The sequence below is a fragment of the Oryctolagus cuniculus genome, chromosome 7 (genome assembly GCF_051225735.1).
Source record: "Oryctolagus cuniculus isolate XC-2025 breed Fujian yellow rabbit chromosome 7, ASM5122573v1, whole genome shotgun sequence".
NCBI classification, from domain to species: Eukaryota; Metazoa; Chordata; class Mammalia; order Lagomorpha; family Leporidae; genus Oryctolagus; species Oryctolagus cuniculus.
Window position 1 is genome coordinate 33,714,767 of NC_142873.1, and position 21,790 is coordinate 33,736,556.

The following is a 21,790-nucleotide window of genomic DNA, read 5'->3' on the forward strand; positions in this document are numbered from 1 at the left end:
AGTCTAAGTCTTTTGCCTGAGGGCCGTAACTCCTCTTGGAGCATTGCTGAACAGGCAGCCAGTAGTTGATAAAAAATTTAAAAATGCACAGCTGACATTGTACTAGGTGTACTGTTCAGCGTGGATTTCTAGCTCGGTGAAACATGTGTGTTGAAAGAATAAAATCAGAGACTCTAATGGAGATGTGTTGTGATTTTAGCTTTAGGTTTTGGCTTCTGGAAATGATTTCCTTCCCCTCATGTCACCGTTTTTTTCCCCTCTCTCTTAAATCCATATCACAGGTAGGGAGTTTCACATGTTCTGTACTTGGGAATGAGTTCCTGAAATAGAACTTGTTTTTCTCCAGTAGGCCCTTGTTGCATGGGCCTGCGGATTGGGTTTACCCTGGCTGTGTGCTTTATTGTGCTTTTTTTTCTCTTGCAGCTAAATGTGGTCAACAGCATCAGCAGCTCAGAGGATATCAAACCCTTACCAGGGCTTCCTGGGATTGGAAACATGAACTACCCATCCACCAGTCCTGGATCTCTGGTTAAACACATCTGTGCCATTTGTGGCGACAGATCCTCAGGTACACACTGGACCACGTGCCCTCCCAGCTGCCCATGGATGAGGTCTCAGGAAAGAGGCTTGCTCAGCACCCACCTGGATACTGTGCATCTCGTGAAAGGGAAATGGCCCTTTAGGATGGTCCAGCTGGGGGCTAGCCTCTAAATTTCTGTCCCTGGGTTCACAGACTGCAGGCTTCATGAACTTATTTTGATGAAGATGTATTTATTTATTTGAAAGATTTAATTATTCATTTGTAAAGATTTCTTTATTTATCTGAGTAGTAGAGTTACAGACAGAGAGAGAGGGAAAGATAGCAAGGTCTTCCATCTGCTGGTTCACTCCCCAAATGGCTACAATGGCCAGAGCTGGGCTGATCCAAAGCTAAGAGCCAGGAACTTTTTCCAGATTTCCCACATGGGTGCCGGGGCCCAAGCACTTAGGCCATCTTCCGTTGCTTTCCCAGGCCGTCTGCAGAGACCTGGATCAGAAGTGGAGTAGATGGGACTTGAATTGGCACACGCATGGTGTGCTGGCGTTACCCACTATGCCACAGTGCCAACCCCCCTTAAAGATTTATTTTATTTATTTGAAAGGCAGAGTTACATACAGAAAGGGGGAACACACACATACATACAGACATACATAAAGTGAGGGAGAGGGGAGGAGGAGGAGGAGTGGGAAGGGGAGAGGGAGAGGGAGAGGGAAAGCGAGAGTGAGAGCCAGAGCAAGAGGGAGAGAAATCCATCTTCTGTTTGCTGGTTCACTGCCCAAATGACCACAACAGCTGGGGCTGGGCCAGTCTAAAGCCAGAAGCCGAGAACTCCAGCCAGGTCTTCTTACTTGGGTGGCAGGGGTCCAAACACTTGAGTCGTCTTTCACTGTATTCCCAGGCACGTTGGCAGGGAACTAGATCAGAATTGGAGCAGTAGGGACTCAGACCTGTATTACGATAAGGAATGCTGATGTCATAGGTGGCATCTTAACTTGCGGCACCACAATGCCAGCCCCAAGTTTTATTTATTTGAAAGGCAGAATAATAGAAGTGGTTGGAGGTAGCGAGGAGAGAGGCTCACTCACCAAATCACTGTAACAGCTAGGGTTGAGCCAGGTAGAAACCAGGAGCCTGGAGCTCCATCTGGATCTGCCACATGGGCAACAGGACCTGAAATACTTGGGTTATCATTTGCTGCCTTTCAGGTGCATTAGCAGGAAGCTGGGTAGGAGGCAGAGGCAGGACTTGATTCTTGGGCATCCCAAGAGGCATCTTAACTCACCACACCACAATGTCTGCTCCCAGTCTCTATGATTTAAAAGCACAATTTTACTTTGGAAGGTTAGAGTCACTGAAAACTGTTTGGAAGCTCCTCTCTGGAGTGACACAACCACATGTGTATCTGGGAAAGAGAAGCTGTTGTGATTACTAAGTAACACAAGCTAGATTTTCCTTAATTTTAAAAATATTATTTTTGATGATCATAAAAAAGTTCCAAATAAATAATTATAAAAGCAACATCCCAATATAAACACATTTGGAAGGACTAGAAAAGTATAAAGGAAAATAAAAAATCATGAGGAATGTCCCCAAGAAAGTGAAGCCCTTTAATATTTTAGTATATTTCCTTCTACAAAATTCTGGATTTTAAACCAATTTTTATGATCAGAGACAAATGTGTTTTCACAAATGTATCTTCTTTAGACCTCTTCAGTTTTGCCAAAATAGTTTCTTTCCTGACTTCTTTCCCTTGCTGTCCATCCCTTCTGCCCCCTGTTGCTTTCCTCACCAATTTTGAACACATTCGAAAGTCTGGTTTGATGATTTTTAATAAGACAGGGAAGCCCATTTTCTTTCCTATGGCCATCCATGATGGCCAACTCTATATTTCCTCATCCTCTCATCATCATCAAAGCCACTACGGTTGGTGCTATGCATGGAGAATTCCAGGTGCCTGGAACTTTGAGGCTACATGGCTGATGTTGGCTTACTCTCAAAACGATTTTCAGATCGTGCAGACTTGGCCATGGAAATAACAGAAAGCCAGTCATAACCCAATAGAACATTTTCCCTGCTATGGTTATTTTAGTTCAAAGTCTGGGTGGTTTATTCATATGTTGAAAAGCCATGGGAATGACTGCGTCATACAGTTGACAAATTGGTCCTATGTTTCTCAAAGACAAATATTTTAGGGCTGAGAGCATTCAATTCTTTGTGCCCAAGATAAAAAAATCCCGTATTTATCATTACTGTGAGTTGAGAGAGAGTTGAGTCAGCTAATTAGGCACGGACTGACTTTTCATCAAACGGCTATCTCCATCCGCCATTTCATCCTAGGGTGATTTCCTCTGAAATATAAGCTCTGGTGACACAGATGTTTACATCTGCTCAGTCTCAGGGACTTCACATGTATTTTAAGGTCAACCTAAACAAAACAGAAAGTCCTGTCATGTCTACAGCTAAATGGCATCACGGACATAAGTATGTTTTCTATGATCTGTTTCCTTATAATTGTCAAGTTCAGCAATTCCAATCAACCGAGCATTGGTGCCTGACGTGTAGTCCAGAGCCGACTTCTACTTAGAGAGAGGATTGTGATTGATTCATGATGCCTGTGTGTGGATGGGCACGGTGGCTCTCCTGGCTCAAATTAGCCATACCTGCCTGGGGCAATGAAAACGGAATGCTTGGGTCAGGAAAAAAGGGCAATGAAATGGGCAACAGATTATTGTGGGTCAAGCAAAACCACCTTCATTAGGAGCTTTATGTCATATTGCAACATAAAGTATCCTATTATGCTATAAGGATCATATACCAATTTATTTCTTCCACAAGCATAGCCCTTACAAATTCTTAGGTCAAGATTCTGCTCATAGATTATGGTAAAGGATAAGAATTTTAAGTAGGCTTCCTAAGAATTTGGGCCTCAATTATGAAGAAACATTAGACAGTGGTTCTCTTCCTCCTACATAATACATGCCAAGCATACATATCATTTAATGTATACCCACTTGTCTCACACCAAGGTGCACCATTTGTTTAATCAAACCCATAAGTTGCCTTGATAAAATAAATGTAAACATATAACCTTGGGCCAGGAATTTCCTAACAGCGCCTTCTGGGATTTGCGACCCAGAAGGAAGACACGAGGGAAGGTGCATTTACTCTGGCTTAGTTTGGGTCCTGTGATTCAGCCCACATTCTCTGCTACCTATCCTCTGCTTTCTGTCCCAGTGCCCAGATGATGCGCCTGTTTCCTTGGAGCAGGGGATAACCGAGGGGTTCTTATGAATGAAAGATGCAGTTAACACAAGAACAGCTGATGGGATGTTCTTTTCTCGCACCCAGGAAAGCACTATGGAGTGTACAGCTGTGAAGGCTGCAAAGGCTTCTTCAAGAGAACCATAAGGAAAGACCTCATCTACACGTGCCGGGATAATAAAGACTGCCTCATTGACAAGCGTCAGCGCAACCGCTGCCAGTACTGTCGCTATCAGAAGTGCCTTGTCATGGGCATGAAGAGGGAAGGTGAGACTCTCGGGAGATCCCCCTCCACTCAAGGGAAAGGAGTTTACATCTGAATAGTTGTAGGAGATAGGCACATAGCGAAGAGCCCCTTTGCCTTAGACTGTGTGCAAGGGAGAAGTTTGAAGTAAGACTTAGGATGACTCGGGGTACCATGACTTTTCTCTTTTTTTTCAGATTTATTTATTTATTTGAAAGTCAGAGTTACACACAGAGAGAAGGAGAAGCAGAGAGAGAGAGAGGTCTTCCATCCACTGGTTCACTCCCCAAATAGCTGCAATGGCCAGAGCTGGGTTGATCTGAAGCCAGGAGCCAGGAGCTTCTTCTGGGTCTTCCACACGGGTGTAAGGGGCCTGAGCACTTGAGCCATCTTCCACTGCTTTCCCAGGCCATAGCAGGGAGCTGGATAAGAAGTGGAGCAGCCAAGACTTGAACTGGTGCCCATATGGGATGCCGACACTGCAGGCGATGGCTTCACCCGCTATGACACAGTGCTGACCCCACCATGACTTTTCAAGAGTTGCAATTGAATGTCCATTCACCCTAGGAGAGGTCTCCAGAGTAAAGAGCGAGGAGCATCTTCCTCCATCGTGGTCACCCGTCCTCTGCTGGAGCACAGATGGCAGCCCCCACCTTGGAGCCTCTCCCTCCTTTTTTGGTGATAGCCAGGCAACAAGTCTCAGAGCTAAGGTTCCAGGGTCCTTGTACTTGGCTCTCTCAGTGGAACATCACACTGACCTTCAAGTTGGAGCCAAATTCTCCCTTGTAAGCCTAGATCTCACTCTGGGGAAAACTGCAGGTTTGATTTCACTCTCTGGACTTTTGTAAGCTTGGTCTGCTATAAATCCTTTGAAATTGGTGTACCACATGGTCTTTTAGGATTATGGACATCACCAGGTCTGACGCATCTAGCCTTCTCATTCAAGACCATCAGTGTGCCTTTGAGCCATTATAGCTTTTAATTTATAATGTGGGTTAGTTGGGCTATCCCATTGTCAAGGAAAAAAATCCAAAAGTTCTTTTTGTTCCTTTCACAGATCGAAAAGTCTTTCTGTTAAGTAACACATATAAATTGAAGAGGACAGTTAATTAGCCAGTGAACGCAAGCAGGTACACAGTGTCACTGGTGCATCTTAATGGATCCTAGAGTAGGGAGGTGGTGTCCCCTTGAGGCCAGGGGAACAAGGAGCTTAGTTAGTCCCGGCAGGCTCCCCATTGCCCTAGAGCCTCCTTCCTGAGAGGCTGAGTCTGGATGAAAGAACCAATGAAGGGAAAGGTTCTTAGATCCCCTTCTTAGAGGAAACGCCACCCACAAGAGGGCAAAAAGATATTCTTGGCATTTTGACCTGTTGGGAAAGCGGACGCCTTCAGATTCTCCAGGTCAGCTGCACCCACCCCACAGGAGAGGAGACAGGCTCGGGGAGGTGAATGGGTTTTCCAGGGACCCAAAGGCAAGTGGTAAGCAGAGGCACGCTGGGCCCCCTGACTCTCAGGTTGTGCTCGTCTCCTGCCGGTGCGTGAACTGTGCTGTGACAACTAACAGGAATCTCCAAATTGCCAGACCCCAATCTGAGCTCATCCTCCTCTGCCCCCCACCCTTGGCCCATTCATCACAGCCTTCACTGTGTCAGGAAATGGCCGTTCCAGTTTTCAGCCGCTCAAACCCAGATCCTTTGACTGCCCCTGCCTTCACCCTCCACATGCAGTGAGTGGGTCAGGAAATCTTGTCTCTTCCTCCCAGGACGCTCAGGATCTTTCCATGTTGCAGTACTTTTACTACTAACACAGTAAACCAAATCACTTCTGTATTTTTAAAAAGTTCTAGTTGACACATAACACTGACACCTCTTGTAATAACCTACGTAGCATCCTAAGAGGCCTCCTTGCTTCTGTCTTTGTCTATAGTCTCTTCTTGGAAGAGCAGCCAAACTGAGGCTTCGAGCAAATGGATCAGGTCAGATAGTTCCTCCTTTGGAGTCCCTCCGATGCCTTTCCTTCTCACTCTGAGAAGAGGCAAAGTCTTTGTTATGACTTCAAGGTCATATGTGATTTTGGACATCCACTGCCTCTTTGCTTCAGCCTTCCTGGCCTCTTTGCTGATGCTCAAGCACGTTAGGGATGTTCCTGCCCTAGGGTCTTTGCATTTGCTGTCTACCTGTCCAGAATGCTTCCTTCAGATCTTTATTCAATCACCACCTTCTAGGTGAAACCTTGCCTGCTTACTGGATCTACTACCCCCAGTTATCACTGTCTAACACTGTCTGTCTCCCTGAAGGCAGGAGTTTTGTCTGCTTTATTTTTGTTGTTGTTGTTGTTGTTTTTTTTTCCACTGCTCTGTCACCAAAGAGTAGTACCCTAAAGCCCTTGAATACATTGCTGGGATTAGTTTAAAAGGAATGCTTAGAATTCAGAAATCTCAGAATTGCAGGAGTTGCTAAAAATCTCCTCCTTGTTCACTCATGGGGTGTTAATTGAGTGCTAACTTTGTGCTAATGCCAGGCTTGTTCTAGCAGGGAGGTCAGTGGTCTTATAGATTGGAACGTTTGATGTGAAAGATCTCCCATTGGAGGCTCTCTTCTTTCCATCAGGATTGAATTCAATGAATGACCACATGAGAGGCATGGCCACAGGGGTCATGTTCCTCCTTCTAGAACAGATGAGATAAATTTCAGATTGACTTGGGGGAACAACAGTTTTCTTTAAGCCTATGATATGGAATTAAAGGAAGGTGAGTGGCGTCCCTCAGAGAAGTCATCATAGTTGGTCTGATGCGTCTCTCAGGACTCCAGCTGGTCATCTCCCAGCTTGATCACAGTGACCAGTGTGTCAAAAGGTGAGAAGCCTGGTTCCTCCTTGTAAAAAGGATGTGAAGCAGGGACACGTGGATAGTAGGCCTTCTTCTAAACCTAGCATTGCTTATTAAACCACACTTGAATAGAAAGTCCAACCCAGGTTTTGCTCCTCTAAAAATGTGGAGAAACAGGAGGCTTGAAAAGCTGAGTAGTAAAAATTAAGAGGGAAGGAGCCCTTGGAGGAAATTCCTAAAGGAATCAGTGCCATTGGCCCTGACAATGAAGAAGTGAAGAAGCAAACTGATTCCTGATCTTGTTATGTGAGGGGCCACTCCCGAAAGGCTCCTTCCTGGAGCCTGGCCGTTCCCCGGCTGTGTCTGGCATTGCTTTATAGAATTGGGGGCTCAGTTCGGACGCTTTCTTGAGGAAAAGAATAATGAAATCCTGGAACAGGTAACTGAGCACTGAGAGACACTATGGAATTTATTTGTATATATAAAGATGAATGGGGTGGTCTCAGGCTCCCCCTGCCTGGACCTGTTGCTGTTTCAAAGTATCTAGTGTTAAAGCCAGAATGGACATTTGCTATTCTCTGGTGGCACACATCCATTTCCTGAAAGAAGAGACAGCAGCTCAGAGAGGCTAGGATGTGTTCCAACTTGCCCAGCAGGAAAATGGTGGTCTGGTGTAGCACTGTGACCCTCTGGCTCCTAGGCCACTCAGGAATTCTGGGAAGAGTGGTTCCCTGATTTCTGATCTTACACATGTGATTTGAAGACTGGAGAACGGATTATCTCTGAGGCCATTTGTGGACAGCTTTGGCATCCAGCAGGACTTTGTGACCAAAACAAGCCTAGTGGTCCAAAGACTGTTGAGAGGGGTCTGAGATGGCCTTGGGAGTCAGCCAGCCTGAGTCCCTGTGCTGGCTCTGCCACTTCCTGGCTGTGCGACCTTAGAGAACTCTCTAGGTTCTATGTGGCTCGTAGCACCCTAGAGGGTTATTGTGAGGATTAAATGAAATATAATCTGTATAAAGCATTGAACAATATTCCTGATGTAGAGAAAGAATGCCATACAGTTTGACCATTGTAGCACCTATAATTATGCAATAGATCCATGTCGGATGAGTGGCTAAAACCCCACTATAAGGCAGGACTTTGGGACTATTCTGGACCATTTACTGTTTCCTGGGTATGCAGTAGCAGAAGCTGCCAGTATCTGCAACATCGAAGATATTGTCCAATAACAGGCTTGTGATTTCTCATTTGTGGTGTAGTACAAAGAGAAAAAAAATGAATAACAAAGGGTCACTCCATTCATGGCAAAAGCTGAGTTAAAATCTAATTCCCTGAAGCCAAGGTTATTTTCTTTGAAGTTTGAAGGTTATTCCCCCTGGATGTTACAAATCTGAAGAAGAAATTGATTGAGAAGCACAAAAGGAACTTAACATAGTTTGCTTCTCCCATCTTTTAAAATTCAGATGAGTAGAAGCCTGTGGACCCAACTTTAAAAAATTCATAAAAGCAGCATTTCATTCTGGCTGATAAATCCAGGTATAAGGAAATGCATGTTAGAGTTTTGCTACATTGTCAGTAAATGAGGACTGACAAGGTGGACAGGAAGTAAAGATGAGAAAGGAAAAGGAAGAGAACAAGGAGAGAGAGGGAGAGGCCAGAGAAGCAGATGGAAAGAGAACCAGAGACAAGCACAGGGGGAAGGGGAAAGAAGTTTTTCTATTGAACGTTATCATTTATTTCATTGATTCTCAGGTAAACAAATGACTTTGGTTAAACAGTATAATCTTTGCTTTAGAAATAGGGAAACTGAGCCTTCGCAGGCTAAGTGACACATCCAAGGTCATTGCACTAGTCTGTGGTAGAGCTAGATTCTGAAAAAGAGTGCTCTGCCAATAAGGCCTATGGTCCTTGCCTCTCTCTCTTTCTCTCTCCCCTCCCTGGGTTCCTCCTTATTCGCACTGCCTGTGTTGATTATCTCTGGGCTGTCTTCCCTTTCCCCTTCCCTCCCACTCTCCTCCCATCTCTCCCGACTGTAGAGTCCTGTTATCTGGGGGTCGTGTGGGGCGTCTGTGCCAGGCTCTGGAGCCTGGGCCGTCCCACCCTTCTGTGACCTAGAGAAGAGCAATGGTATCATGTGCATGACAAACCCTGGTGCCCGTCCATTCTGCAGCCCAGGTGGCTCTTCCTCCCTTCAGGGAGTAGGAGCTGCTTGTGCAGGTAGTCTGTGGGTCGGAAGGGAGAGAAGCTGAGAGTCCAAGTTGCTGGTGGAGTAGCTGTGGCTGAGTCTCAGGTTAGTTGCCTGCTTAGGAGTATAATTTTCTTGACTCTTGGGATATAAAAAAAATGAGTTCCGATATTGAATTCTGCCTGTTTCTGCTGGCAATAAGGCAGAACGCACAGTGTTCCAGACAATGGACACAAACCCAACAGAGGTTAGAGATGAGGACAGGGTTGGGACGGGAGGCTCTCCTGCTCCTGAAGCTCAGGGCCGGAAGATGCCGAGGGCCGGCATGAACTGTGATGGAGACCCTAGGTTCAGGGGAGGCTGAGATATTCCTATACCTCTGCCTAGGTACCCTCCCCCAGCCCCGACTCAGCACTGATTGGAAATGTCATGTAGGTGACAGCCCTCCACCCCTTCACTTACTGAATCCCCACAGCGGGCTCCCTGGAGATCTTCCCTGACAAGTCAGATCAGCTGATGCTGAGTTCAGGCTGGTGCACGAGGGGCAGACCTAATGGGACGTGAATGCCAAGGTTGATGCACAGGATCTGACAGAGGGAGTTTTAAAGTCACGCGCTGGCTGCTTAACTATTGCCTGCTCGTGGTTTATCCGAGCAGGCACATAAAGAACAATTGTAGGAAATGGTAAGGCTAGCCTTAGAAGACAGGGTAGAACCAGAATGTATTAAAGCTTAAGATTCAAAGACTATGGGCTAAGGAACCCCTCCGAGCTCTGAACAGTCACAGTCAATGCTTTGCTTTCCTTGTCTCATCTGTCAGCATTCTAACACCCCCATTTTACAGGTGAGGAGACTGAGCTTTAGATAGGTAGCTAAGTCTTCTGCACTTGTCCTGGGCATTCTGGTAACTTCTGCATGTCCCGCTTGCCTGTCAGCTGTGCAAGAAGAAAGGCAGAGGAGCCGGGAGCGAGCTGAGAGTGAGGCGGAATGTGCCAGCAGTGGCCATGAAGACATGCCCGTGGAGAGGATTCTGGAAGCTGAACTCGCTGTTGAACCAAAGACTGAATCCTATGGTGACATGAACATGGAAAATTCGGTGTGTGTTCTTACATCCCCAGCCATTGCCACTTCCTCCTTCATGGGTCTGGATGTGGGGGAGGGGTGTGTTAGGGTCTCTGCACCTGTCCCTCACAGTCCTTTGTTCCTTTTTCAGACAAACGACCCTGTCACCAACATATGCCACGCTGCCGATAAGCAGCTCTTCACCCTCGTTGAGTGGGCCAAGCGTATTCCCCACTTCTCTGACCTCACCTTAGAGGATCAGGTCATTTTGCTCCGGGCAGGTAAAGCATACCGTGGTTCTTCTGCCTAGAGACAATCATCTGGGCTGCCATTTTGTAATTACTCATATAGATCCTTAAACAAAGTACTTGACAGAGCTGCAACCCACCCAAGCTGTGTACAGTGTTGATGGACTAATCCTATCCAGGGGCTTTACATTAAAAAAAAAATTAATGAGAGAAAAAGAGACAGAGATGATGGCAATGCCTACCATCTTCTGGTTCACTCCCCAAATGTCTGCAGTGTCTGGGACTTGGACAGGTTGACAAGAGGAACTCAGTCTAAGTCCCCCATGTGGGTAGCAGAGACTTGAGCCATCGTCTGCTGCCCCCAGGGTCTGCATTGGCAGGAAGCTGGAGTCAGGAGCTGCAGCTCCAGCACTGTGATGTGGGAAGCAGGTGTGTTAACCACCAGGTCAAACATCTGTCTCCAGGGCTTATATTTTTTAATATGAGGAGTCTTCAAAAGATCGTGGAAAAGACATACTATGAAAAACCTTTGCATACGTTTCTAAATGTTTTTGTGCCAAAATAATTTATGTTTTAATCCCCTTTATCCACAAATTTTTGAACTACCTTGTATGATCTGTCAACTTTTCAACCTGGGTGGACCTTCGGAAAAGCTTTCATTCCCAGATGAAAGATCGCTGGTCAATGCAGAACTGAGACTCTCCACCCATGCAAATTTTAATCCAGCCGTTATAATTCTCATTTAACTTTCCCAAACTGTCCAACCACTTTCATTGACAGTAATTTGAAACACTGCCTCGTTATTGTAATGAAGTTGGCAAATAAAGATAGTCCCATTTCACAGATCAGATACAGAAGCCAAAGATTTTGGCTTGTGCTTACACTAGGTGGAGTCCAAAGTCCCTTCCTATTTTAGGATTCTATGTGCTGTATTCTTTCTTGCCTCCCGTTTCTGGGACAGTGTGCTGCCCAGTGACTTATGCCATGTCTCCTCTTTGTCACTGAGCCAGCAGGGCAATCTCATGAAGACTGGCTGAGCTTTGGAAACCAGCACTCTTGTTCGTCCCTGTTAGATAATAAGCAATCTCCGAGTGTCAGCTGATAGCCACATACTGTGCTGGGTGTTACTAGACAATGCTAAAGAATGAAACTAGGTTGTCAGGTCCTGGGGGCAGATACCAAAAGGTATATTTGCTTTATCTACCTGGGCAGCTAACATAATGACTGTTACCTCCTAAATGTTCAGCCCCCATTTGTTGACTGATTTTTTTTAAGAGGGTTCTTGTCTTGAGGCCGTGAGAGTGTACAGAGCCTGACCATGGCTTAGCTTTTTTTCTCCACTAATTAGTCGTGTTGTCTTGAGCTAGTTCTTAGCCTCCCTAGAGTTCCAGTTCTGATTTTATTATGCGGGATGACAATGCAGGTATTGGGTGACTGTCAGTGAAGAAGAACATGATTGGCTAACCCTCAAGGCTGCCTCTTCTCCTTGCAGGCTGGAATGAATTGCTGATCGCCTCTTTCTCCCACCGCTCGGTTTCTGTGCAGGATGGCATCCTTCTGGCCACGGGTCTACACGTCCACCGGAGCAGTGCCCACAGTGCTGGGGTCGGCTCCATCTTTGACAGGTGTCTCCCTTCTGCTTCCAGTATCCTCTCTGTGTGTATATACACACGTGCATATGTGCAACCATGCAGGTGCAGATGCCTGTAGGAAGTGCTGGGATGTAGGATGAGCAACCCAAACAGCTGCATTTGAACATGCTGTGACCACCAAGCACATGAAAATAGAAACCTGGGGAATGAGAGAGAAATTAACAGAAAGGTTGAGATTATATGGGGGCCGGCACCTTGGCTCACTTGGTTAATCCTCTGCCTGTGGCGCAGGCATCCCATATGGGTGCCGGGTTCTAGTCCTGATTGCTCCTCTTCCAGTCCAGCTCTCTGCTGTGGCCCAGAAGGGCAGTGGAGGATGGCCCAAGTGCTGGGCCCCTGCACCTGCGTGGGAGACCAGGAAGAAGAACCTGGCTCCTGGCTTCAGATCAGCGCAATGCCATCCATAGTGGCCATTTGGGGAGTGAACCAACGGAAGCAAGACCTTTCTCTCTGTCTCTCTATCTCTCCCACTGTCTATAACTCTACCTGTCAAATAAAAAAAAATTTAAAAAAAGAAGGGTTGAGATTATAGCAAGATGGACCAGCATAGTTGCTGGGAAGATATAACCACCATTATCCCCGTGGACTGTTAAAGAGGAGACTGGATGATTGACATGAGCTTGTAAGCTGCAGGGAGGTAGGGGCAGCTGCTTAATGTAGGGGCTGTGGAAGGGAAAACATCCAGGGTGGGTCATGTTCAGGAGGCCAGGCCAGCTGGGCTAGGCTGAGTTGATGCTGAACTGTGTGTAATCCAGGGCAGATAATTAGCAGTTTTGAGCCATCTGAGTCAGACAGTGTTGCCCTGACAGACTCTGTGCCTGAATGGAGCGGAAGGAAAATGAAGCGATCCGATTTGAAGACATGAATGAAATGAGTAGATCAGTGACCTAGGGAGACCTGGAGAAGAGGAGGGTAAAATTTACATTATAAGGATTTATTTATCTATTTGAAAGGCAGAGTAACACACACACACACACACACACACACACACAGAGAGAGAGAGAGAGAGAGAGAGAGAGAGAGAGATCTTTCATCCACTGGTTCACTCCCCCAAGTAGTTGCAATGGCTGGAACTGGGCCAATCCGAAGCCAGGAGCCAGGGGTTTCTTCTGGGTCTCCCACATGGGTGCAGGGGCCCATGCACTTGGGCCATCCTCTGCTGCTTTCCCAGGCATGTTAGCAGGGAGTTGGATCAGAAGTGGAGCAGCCAGGACTTGAACCAGTGCTCGTATGGAATACTGGCACCACAAGCAGCGGCTTTAGCCGCTATGCCACAGCGCTGACCCTGAGTAAACTGGAAAACGGTCTCCGTCTGATGCCTGGGCCCAGGGGCTCCCTTCCACCTTCACCATGTCTGGGCTCCATCCCTGTGCTTTTCCATGTGTTTTGTTGTAATGACCAGCATGGTATTTGGACTGAGAACCCCTTCATGGTGTGTGTAGATTCCCATTGTTTCACTGCATGCTGCCCTGTGCTGTGTTCCAGACACATGGTGCCCTCATCCTGCTCTGTCTGGTGCATTCCTAATTCCCAAGTCTCCTGGGATACCTTTCTAGTTCCCTGCTCAGAGTCCGCAGGTTCCTCCTTTGGACCTGGGTTAGGGCAGTCATTTCACCAGGCTTTGTGCTGCCTTTTAGTGTCCCAGTGTCTGTCTCTTCAGTTAGACTAAGCTTCTTAGGATGAGGAGGGACTGCTTTACTCATCACTGTGCCCGTAGGACCTGGTGCATTATCCGGAAAGTGGGGTGCGTACATAACACTGAATTCATTGTATTGGCCCTTGCTCTTGGTTTTCTCACGACCTGCCCTTGTTTCCTGTGAACAGAGTTCTAACTGAGCTGGTTTCCAAAATGAAAGACATGCAGATGGATAAGTCGGAGCTGGGGTGCCTGCGAGCCATTGTGCTGTTTAACCCAGGTGACTGCTGCTTCATCCAGTGGCTGCAGAGGGTCTAGCTCTCCTCCAAGGCTGATGGCCAGTGCTCAGCTCAGCAGAGACTGAGCCATAGGTCCAGGAACACAGGAGGGCACAAGGCTCAACCACTCCTGGAGCCATCTTGAGAAGGGGTTTGAATTGGCCTGGGGTGTGCATGTCTGGGTGGGGTGGGTGGAGTGGGTGATATGCAATAGCAATGGCCTCTGGTGATAGAGGAGTTCATCCGAAGGGGCTCGAGTCTGGATGTGTTTCCAGGTAGAACCAGTGGGGTTTGCTGATGGGTGAAATACAGGATGTGAAGGAACGGGGGGAGTTGAGGAGAATTCCTAGGGGGTTTGTGTTTTGTTTTCCTGAACAGTTGGGATAATGGAGTTCTTATTTACTGAGCTGGAGACAATTCCAGGTGGAGCAAGTTTTGAGGGTGGGTGTGTAGGAATCAGGATTTGTCCTTGGACGTTAACATGGAAGATGGATTACAGGCATCTAAGATTAGCTGTCCCAGAAGCAGCTTGTAGGAGCAGACTTTTAAAAGTTTATGGAAAAACCAAATTAAAAGATAAATTGGTTTTGGTGCAAAAAAAATTTTTAAGCCCCATACATAGTTTTTTCATCAATTTTCCATGAACTTTTTAAAGTACTCTCATTTGGGTTTGGACTTCATAGGAGAGGCCAGGGTGAGATATACCTCTGAGAACTGCCAAATGTAGGCTGTCAGATAAGACCGGGACACTGGCGTGCATTCAAGATGGAGCAGAAGTCTAGGGGCTGGGGCCGGGGTGTGGTGACATTTGGAGCTCAGGAGAAATGGATGAGCCGGCAGAGGAGCCCAGGAAGGGGCCATTGGGGCACAGGGGAGAGAACATTTAAGGGTAACCTGAGGACCCAGGGAAAAGTATTTCTGGAAGGGAGAGGTGACATCTTCATGGGATGCTGCCGTAGGCCTCAAGGATCAGTCTGCAGAGTGAGGTGGCTTTCCCTCCTGGTTTAGGGGGGCAGTTCACGGATGTGGGGTGCATACTGACTCCATTGTTGTGCCCCATCTCAGAGCTCTGTCCACACTTGGCACACAGTAGGCACTCAATACCTGTGTGAAACTGATCTTTCCAGAACAGCCCCAGTGAATGAAATGCGCCCCCTTGGAGTCGGGGGTGGCCTCATTTGGCTATGTATGGAGTTGAGAACCTTTGCCCCAGGAGTGTCTTGGGCAGGTAGGGCACAGAAGGGAAGGCCAAGGGGTACCAATGTCCAGCTGTGTTTATGGCACAGTTGTCCACATCCAGGTGTCTCCAGGAATGCCAGGGGAGGTGGCCAGAGTGGTGGGGACAGCCTCTGTGGAAATGCATCCAGCCGAAATATAGACTAGAAGCTAACTTGGTCACCTTTTTCAGATGCCAAGGGTCTGTCCAACCCCTCTGAGGTGGAGACTCTGCGAGAGAAAGTTTATGCCACGCTGGAGGCCTATACCAAGCAGAAGTATCCGGAACAACCAGGCAGGTGAGAGAGGACAGGAAGAATGGTCCTAACTGTGCTGCCACTCCCACTCGCCCTTTAGAGGGTACCCATCGGGCTGCCACCCTGCCTAGATGTTTCCAAATGTCATTGAATCTTCATGACAAGCTGAAAGCCACTAACGTGTTAGCCCCATGAGGCCAGAGGTCCTATCTGTCTTGTTCACCGTTCACCACCCAGGCATCAGCACCCAAAGCAGTGCGCAACACGTGGTACCCTTCGTCTGTGGTTTCACTGCCTGTGGTTTCAGTCACAGAGGTGAGCTGCTGTCGGAACACATGAAACAGAACATTCCAGAAATAAACAATGCATGCGTTTTAAGTAACTTTTATGATGATGTATCGTTGGAATTATTCTATTTTATTAGCTACTGTTGTCAATCTCTTCCTGTGCCTAATTTATAAATTGCACTGTCATGAGTGCATGCGTGTAGGAACAAACACTGCATGTAAACTGTCATGTTTACATGTGTGTAGGAACAAACTTTGCATGTGGACTTTGTCATGGGTACATGTGTATATGAGCAGAGTGTGTGTGTAGAAGGGTGGCCCCACTCTCCATTTCAGGCATCCCCTGAGGATCTTGGATCTCATCTCCCATGGTAAGGGGGGACTATGGCATATGTATTTAAATATTGGGTGAAGGATCAAGTGGATGGGTCAATGTGGAGTTCATTCTCTCCAGTTTTTAACAAGGCATGGGAGCTCAGGAAGGGTGAGAGATTGCCCAGGCTCATAAAGCTGGCACATGGTTGGGGTGAGACATGAGCCCAGGTCTGCCTGGTTTCAAAGAGCTGGGGTCTGAATTGGCTACACTGCTCTCTGGTCTGTCCTTGTGGGAGCCCCCATGCAGTAGAATTATAGGCTTCCGTAGGCCAGCAGCTTGGCCACTGGTGCCCTGGGGACCCTCTGCGGCCCTTGCCAAGGTGCTGGGTCTGCCTCTGGTCTCCTTGTTTGGGAAGGAGGATGCGGTTCTGGAAGATCTCGTGCCATCTGGCAGTGTGGGTGCTCCTGAGTCGCTGGGAAAACATTCCTCCCAAAAGATCCTCCAGCACAGAGCAGCGAGGATGTCACCCCCTCTGCTAACGCCAGTGCAAATGGGAAAACACGAGGATGTGTCAAAAGTTCATGGAAATACATGGCGCAAAAAAACTGCATGGATTTAAAAATGTGTTTTTACCAAAACAGACATTGTGTAATTCCATTTTCCATGAGCTTTTGGAAGTACCCTTGCACAAGCCCCATCTCTCACAGAAAACTGGAAATGAAACCAAGAAAGCTGCCTTGATGTCATACAAGCTTCACTCTGGGACTAGTTTTGCATTTCCCTGATGCTCATTAATGAATGTTTTCCCTCCGGGAAGCCTCATTTTCATCAAGCTGCTTCTCCTGAGCCATTGTCCAGAAGGAGTTGAGCTATGTGTTTTGTAGGGGGGTTTGGCTGGATCTGAGTTGGGGGTGCGTTTCAGCCTTTTGGTGAGTGAACAGGCAGGCCTAGTGTATCTGTTGGATAGATTAAGCTGTGTTAAGGGAGCTACCAAGTATCAGAAGCTTCATGCAGTGGAAGTTTATTTCTCACCCATCAATCCAGCTGGGTGGGCAGTCAGTTCAGAGAGGGGGCTCTCTTCCATGCCAGCACTCAGGGACCCAGGCTCCTTCCTTTCTGAGGCTCCGTGGTGACCTAGATCCACACTGTGCATTGTATCCAGAAGGGGAAAGAGCACAGGGGTGGAGGAGTACACAGGAGGGAGATGAAGCCCAATGGGTGAGACCTAGCTTGAGAGGTCCCTCACCCTCTGGTGACTCCTATTTGGCTGAAGCTTAGACACAAAGAAGGCTGGGGATGGGGTGTGGCTGAACAGTGAGGAAGAAGACAAGAATGGATTTTGGTGACCACCCAGCAGTCTCTTCTCCACTGGCAATAGGTGAGCCTGAAAGAGCCCTGCTCCAGGGGTCTGGACGTGGCTTGGCCTCTGGCAGCCAAGAACTCTGGGTGCGCCTCGCTGAGTGGAAGCCCCGGGTTGGTTGCTTTTTGCAGTGGCGTCCAGCTCCGCATTAGATGTGGGTGTTGAATGCATAGCAGGTACAGGGTATTAGGAATAGCACACCTTGTGCTCACCTCTTTCCTAGAACTGGAAAACAAGCAAAATAAACCCAACTCTGGCTTGTTCCTCATTACAGAAGCAATGTATGTTTTAGTAGTACATCATGACAATATTTAAGATATGAAGCAGGTTTAAAAAATGGATTGTAAATACATTGATATCTTCTTTCTGGTATGCTTATGTACCTATCTATGTGCACATAGGAATATATATTTGCATATAAGAAAGTACAGTTTGGTGTATAATTATTTTCTGTTGCCATTCTAGGAATTTTTATCTGATTATTGACAAATGCAAATGATCATTTTTCAATGGTCCTGTGATATTTCGCAGTGTGGCTGTATCCTAATGTATTTTAGTGACTTCCTGTGGTTGACACTTAGGTTATTTCTGATATCACTTTAAAATCCTTGGAATGTCTCTCTTTTCCTGGAAGAGGTCTTCCAGGTGCCTGGGCTGCCTCTGGGCACCAGAGAGAGAGGCCACAGGTGTTGCAGGGACTAGGACAGAGCCTGGAAGTTCAGGGAAGTGGCAGAGGCTGGGTCCCCTGCCAGTCGGCAGTGTTCATCAAGCGCAGCCTGGACAGACAGAGGGACTGCCTAGACCAGTTCGTGGGAGGCTCAGCTGGTGCATCAGGGAGTCACTGGCTTGGCCAGTACTGTAGGCTGCTTCCCTCTGCTTGCAGAAGTGGGTTGGCAGGGCCAAGGTGAAGGAAGCCTTCTCAGTGGTGCAGTGCTGCCTCCCTGTGGACATTTTTCAGAATACACCTCACGGGGCCAAGTCCTGTGTGATCAGAAGTGGAGATGAAGGGCAAGAGGCTGTGATTTTCACACACGCAGTCTTTCCTGCACACGGCAGGCTCCCCCGCAGGCAAACCCCCTTGGCTTTCACGGCTGTGAGCATTTATTTATTTGATTTGGGAGACAGAGAGAGAAAGTGAGAGGCATCTACTCTGTGTGGTCCACTTCCCAATGCGCACAGTGGCTGAGGAGGTACAGGGATAATGAGGTCTGAAGCTGGGGATCAGGAACGTCATTCAGGTCTCTCCCACGGCGGCAGGAACCTAACTACTTGAGCCATTGGGAACACATTAACAGGAAGCTGGGATTGAGAGTGGAGCGGGGACTCCAACCTAGACACTACAGTGTGGGATTTGAGTGCCCACCCCACGGCTGAGAGTATTAATTTCCACCATTGCATTCATGTCTGTAATCCCTGATCTTCCTAGCATGATGGCACATGCAGTGGTATACAGATTGTAAAACATTGACATTTTCAGGGTAAAAGAAAACAGCATCTTCAGAATTCGTCTCAGCTTCCCTCTGCCCTCATAGAGATGCCTTCTTCCTTGTCCAGTTCCATAAAACTCTGCAAGGTCAGAGCTGAGTCCTTGCTTGGCGGTGTGATCCGTGGTCCATTCAGGAGCCTTCAAGTACATTATCATTAGAAGCTTTTGGCCAGCTGTCTTGCCATTGGCACAGACCTTTAACCTATTAAAGCTATTTCTGCTCTTTTTTTACATGGTGCCACTTTTTAAAATCTATAATATGTTCTTGAAAGGCAGAGCAACACACAGAGAGACAGGGAAAGAGATCTTCCATCCGCTGATTCACTCCCCAAATACCTACGTAGAGCTGGGGCTGAGCCAGGCCAAAGCTAGGAGCCTGGAACTCCCTCCGGCTCTCTCAGGTGTTTGTATGTAGGTGTGTGTGTGTGTGTGTGTCTTATACTGCTACACTTTCTGAAAACATCACGCACATAGGAATTTTCACATTTTCAAGGGGCAATGCAATTCCAATTTGAAAACATCCATGAGATAGTGTCATAAAAATAGAACTAAAATCAGAAATCTCTGACTTAGGGCTATAGGAACTAATGTGATTTATATCCTTGTGCCTTTTATCAGAAGTTGTGAGTACATAACCTAATTTCTAGGAGCACTAGTGGCATTAAAAATGAACTTCAGAGGCAGGTGTGGTGGCACAGCAGGTTGCATTGCTGCTTGCGATGCCAGCATCCCATACCCGAGTGCCAGTTCAAGACCCAGCTGCTCTGCTTCTGACCCAGCTCCCTGCTGATGTGCTTGGGAAGCAGCAGGTGATGGCCGAGCACTTGGGTCCCTGCCACCCACATGGGAGGCCTGGATGGAGTTCAGGTCTCCTGGCTTTGGTCTGGCCCAGCCACAGCTCTGCTGTGGGTATCTGGGGAGTGAATCAGTGGATGGAACACCTCTGTCTCTGTCTTTCAAGTGAGTGAAAATAAATATTTTTTAAGTGAGCTTCGTGGGCAGGAAAGGATTGAGAAATGCAGAGGGCCACATAGATGCAGTTTAAAATGCTGGGACAAGGAGCCTAAAATGGAGAGGGATGCATAGACGTGAGACAAACTTTTCCATGTGCTGCTGCCTTTCTGTTTTGTGACCCTCCCAACAAATGTCCTCAGTCATAGAAAAGCGTGTGTTGGGCTGTGCACATATGTGAGTGGTGAGGTCGCGTGTGCACGCACATGTGTGAGGAGCAAGTGGTGTGTGTGAGTCAGGGTGAAAGGTATGTGTGTACACAGGTGTATGAAGCCCACATGATATATGTGAGTCAGTGTAGACACACACACATATGGTTGTGGTTTCCCTGCAGGCCCAGGGTCTGTGATTTCTCTCTCCCACTTTTCCGAACTCAAAGGTAAGCATGGGCTAAGAAGTTGCCCATAACAATTGGGTGATGTTTGGTTACAAATTGGCAACAAAAATTTGGTAATCAAAATGTACTGTGGTCATCTCACCTAAAGTGACTGGACTATGGGGGGAAAGTTTGGCCTCCTGAAAGCAGGAATGCAGCTCTTGCACACAGTAGGTGCTCAGACATGCTCACCTACTGGGGACAGCGCATGTGACATGCCACACTCTGTCCTAAGTGCTGCACCAATGCCTGGGCTGTGGAGAACGTGAGAAACACCAGACTCAGCAGTGCGGCCCCTCCTCCCTGCCACCATGCAGGAGGGCAGGGCAGGGACATGGCCGCAGGATTTCAAGGACTTGCCAGAGGTCAGGAGATCCAGCTTCCACCCTGAACACAAAGCGGCTCTCTGGCCTGTTAGAGGGTCTCCATCTCCCTCTTCTCCCCCTCTAGGCTCTTTGGTCACAGGTTGGCGGGGAAGACCCAAGGGACCCCCTCCCACCAGCAGGTGCCCCCGTGCAGGCCCTCCCTGGTTGCTAACGCCTCTTTGGCTCCACCTGCAGGTTTGCCAAGCTGCTGCTGCGCCTCCCAGCCCTGCGCTCCATTGGCTTGAAGTGCCTGGAGCACCTCTTCTTCTTCAAGCTCATCGGGGACACCCCCATCGACACCTTTCTGATGGAGATGCTGGAGACTCCCCTGCAGATCACCTGAGCCCCACCAGTCACAGCCTGCCCACCCAGTATCACTCCTCCTCCCGGCCTGACCCCCTTCCTGTTCCCCAAATGTGATGCTTATAATAAAGAAAACCTTTCTACGCATGAGAATTTTATAGGTGGAGTTTTGTATGGATGTTAAAGGTAACCCTTCTTTGCTGTTTAAGGGGCTGGGGGTGGGGGTCTTTATGGAAGTTCTTGGAAAAGTTCACCAAGCATCTGTACATAGCATTGGTTTAAATTATTTTTTCACTTGCCATGGAAAGCAAACAAAGAAACAATAAATATGATATTGGCACTGCGTGGAGCACAGGGTGTGTTATTGTCTGCAGAGAAGCTATCTCAGATGTGGGAAGGGGGTGGGTTAGCCAGATTTTTGTTACTACAATGAGTTACCTGAGACAAGCTACTTAGGAAGAGAAAGGGCCTATGTAGCCCAGTTTTGGAGGTTCATGTTCAAGGTCAGGTGGCGGATGGCGATGACAGGGAATATGCAGAAGAAGAGTCCCAGGGTAAGCCAGTAAGGGGGCAGTGGGGGCGGGCCCAAACTCAGGATTGCAGGAAGGGCACACCCCCAGTGACCTAAGGACCATCCTACTAGACCTCAATGCTAAGGGTCACAAGGTGCATCCCACCTCCCAATCATGCAACCCTGGGGACCAAGCCTTTAACACACGAGCCCTTGACAGACACCCAAGCTCATACCAGGCAGAACTGAGGGACACTGGTGGGGTGGCTGGAGTCCTGAGACCATGAGCCTGGAGCTAGCTGCCTGAGTCTAAGCCAGGCTTCCTGACACAGTCATCCCAGGAAAGAGACACTTTCCAAGTCAGTGTG

At 47.8% G+C, this 21,790-nt stretch overlaps 1 long non-coding RNA gene across 4 annotated transcripts in view; it reads left to right on the forward strand.

Moving 5' to 3' along the window:
• Nucleotides 1-21,260, forward strand: part of LOC103350021 (retinoic acid receptor RXR-gamma) — a 50,033-nt gene extending 28,773 nt beyond the window's left edge. For 3 of the 4 annotated variants that reach the window (XR_001794394.4, XR_001794396.4, XR_016210450.1), the window contains 8 exons: nt 424-568; nt 3,890-4,069; nt 9,995-10,155; nt 10,273-10,402; nt 11,862-11,994; nt 13,846-13,937; nt 15,344-15,449; nt 20,804-21,260. This is a non-coding gene — a long non-coding RNA (retinoic acid receptor RXR-gamma). Of the gene's footprint in view, nt 1-423; nt 569-3,889; nt 4,070-9,994; nt 10,403-11,861; nt 11,995-13,845; nt 13,938-15,343; nt 15,450-20,803 lie in introns of all 4 variants that reach the window. The other variant, XR_016210449.1, reaches the window with a different exon arrangement.
• The last annotated feature ends 530 nt before the right edge of the window (nt 21,261-21,790 follow it).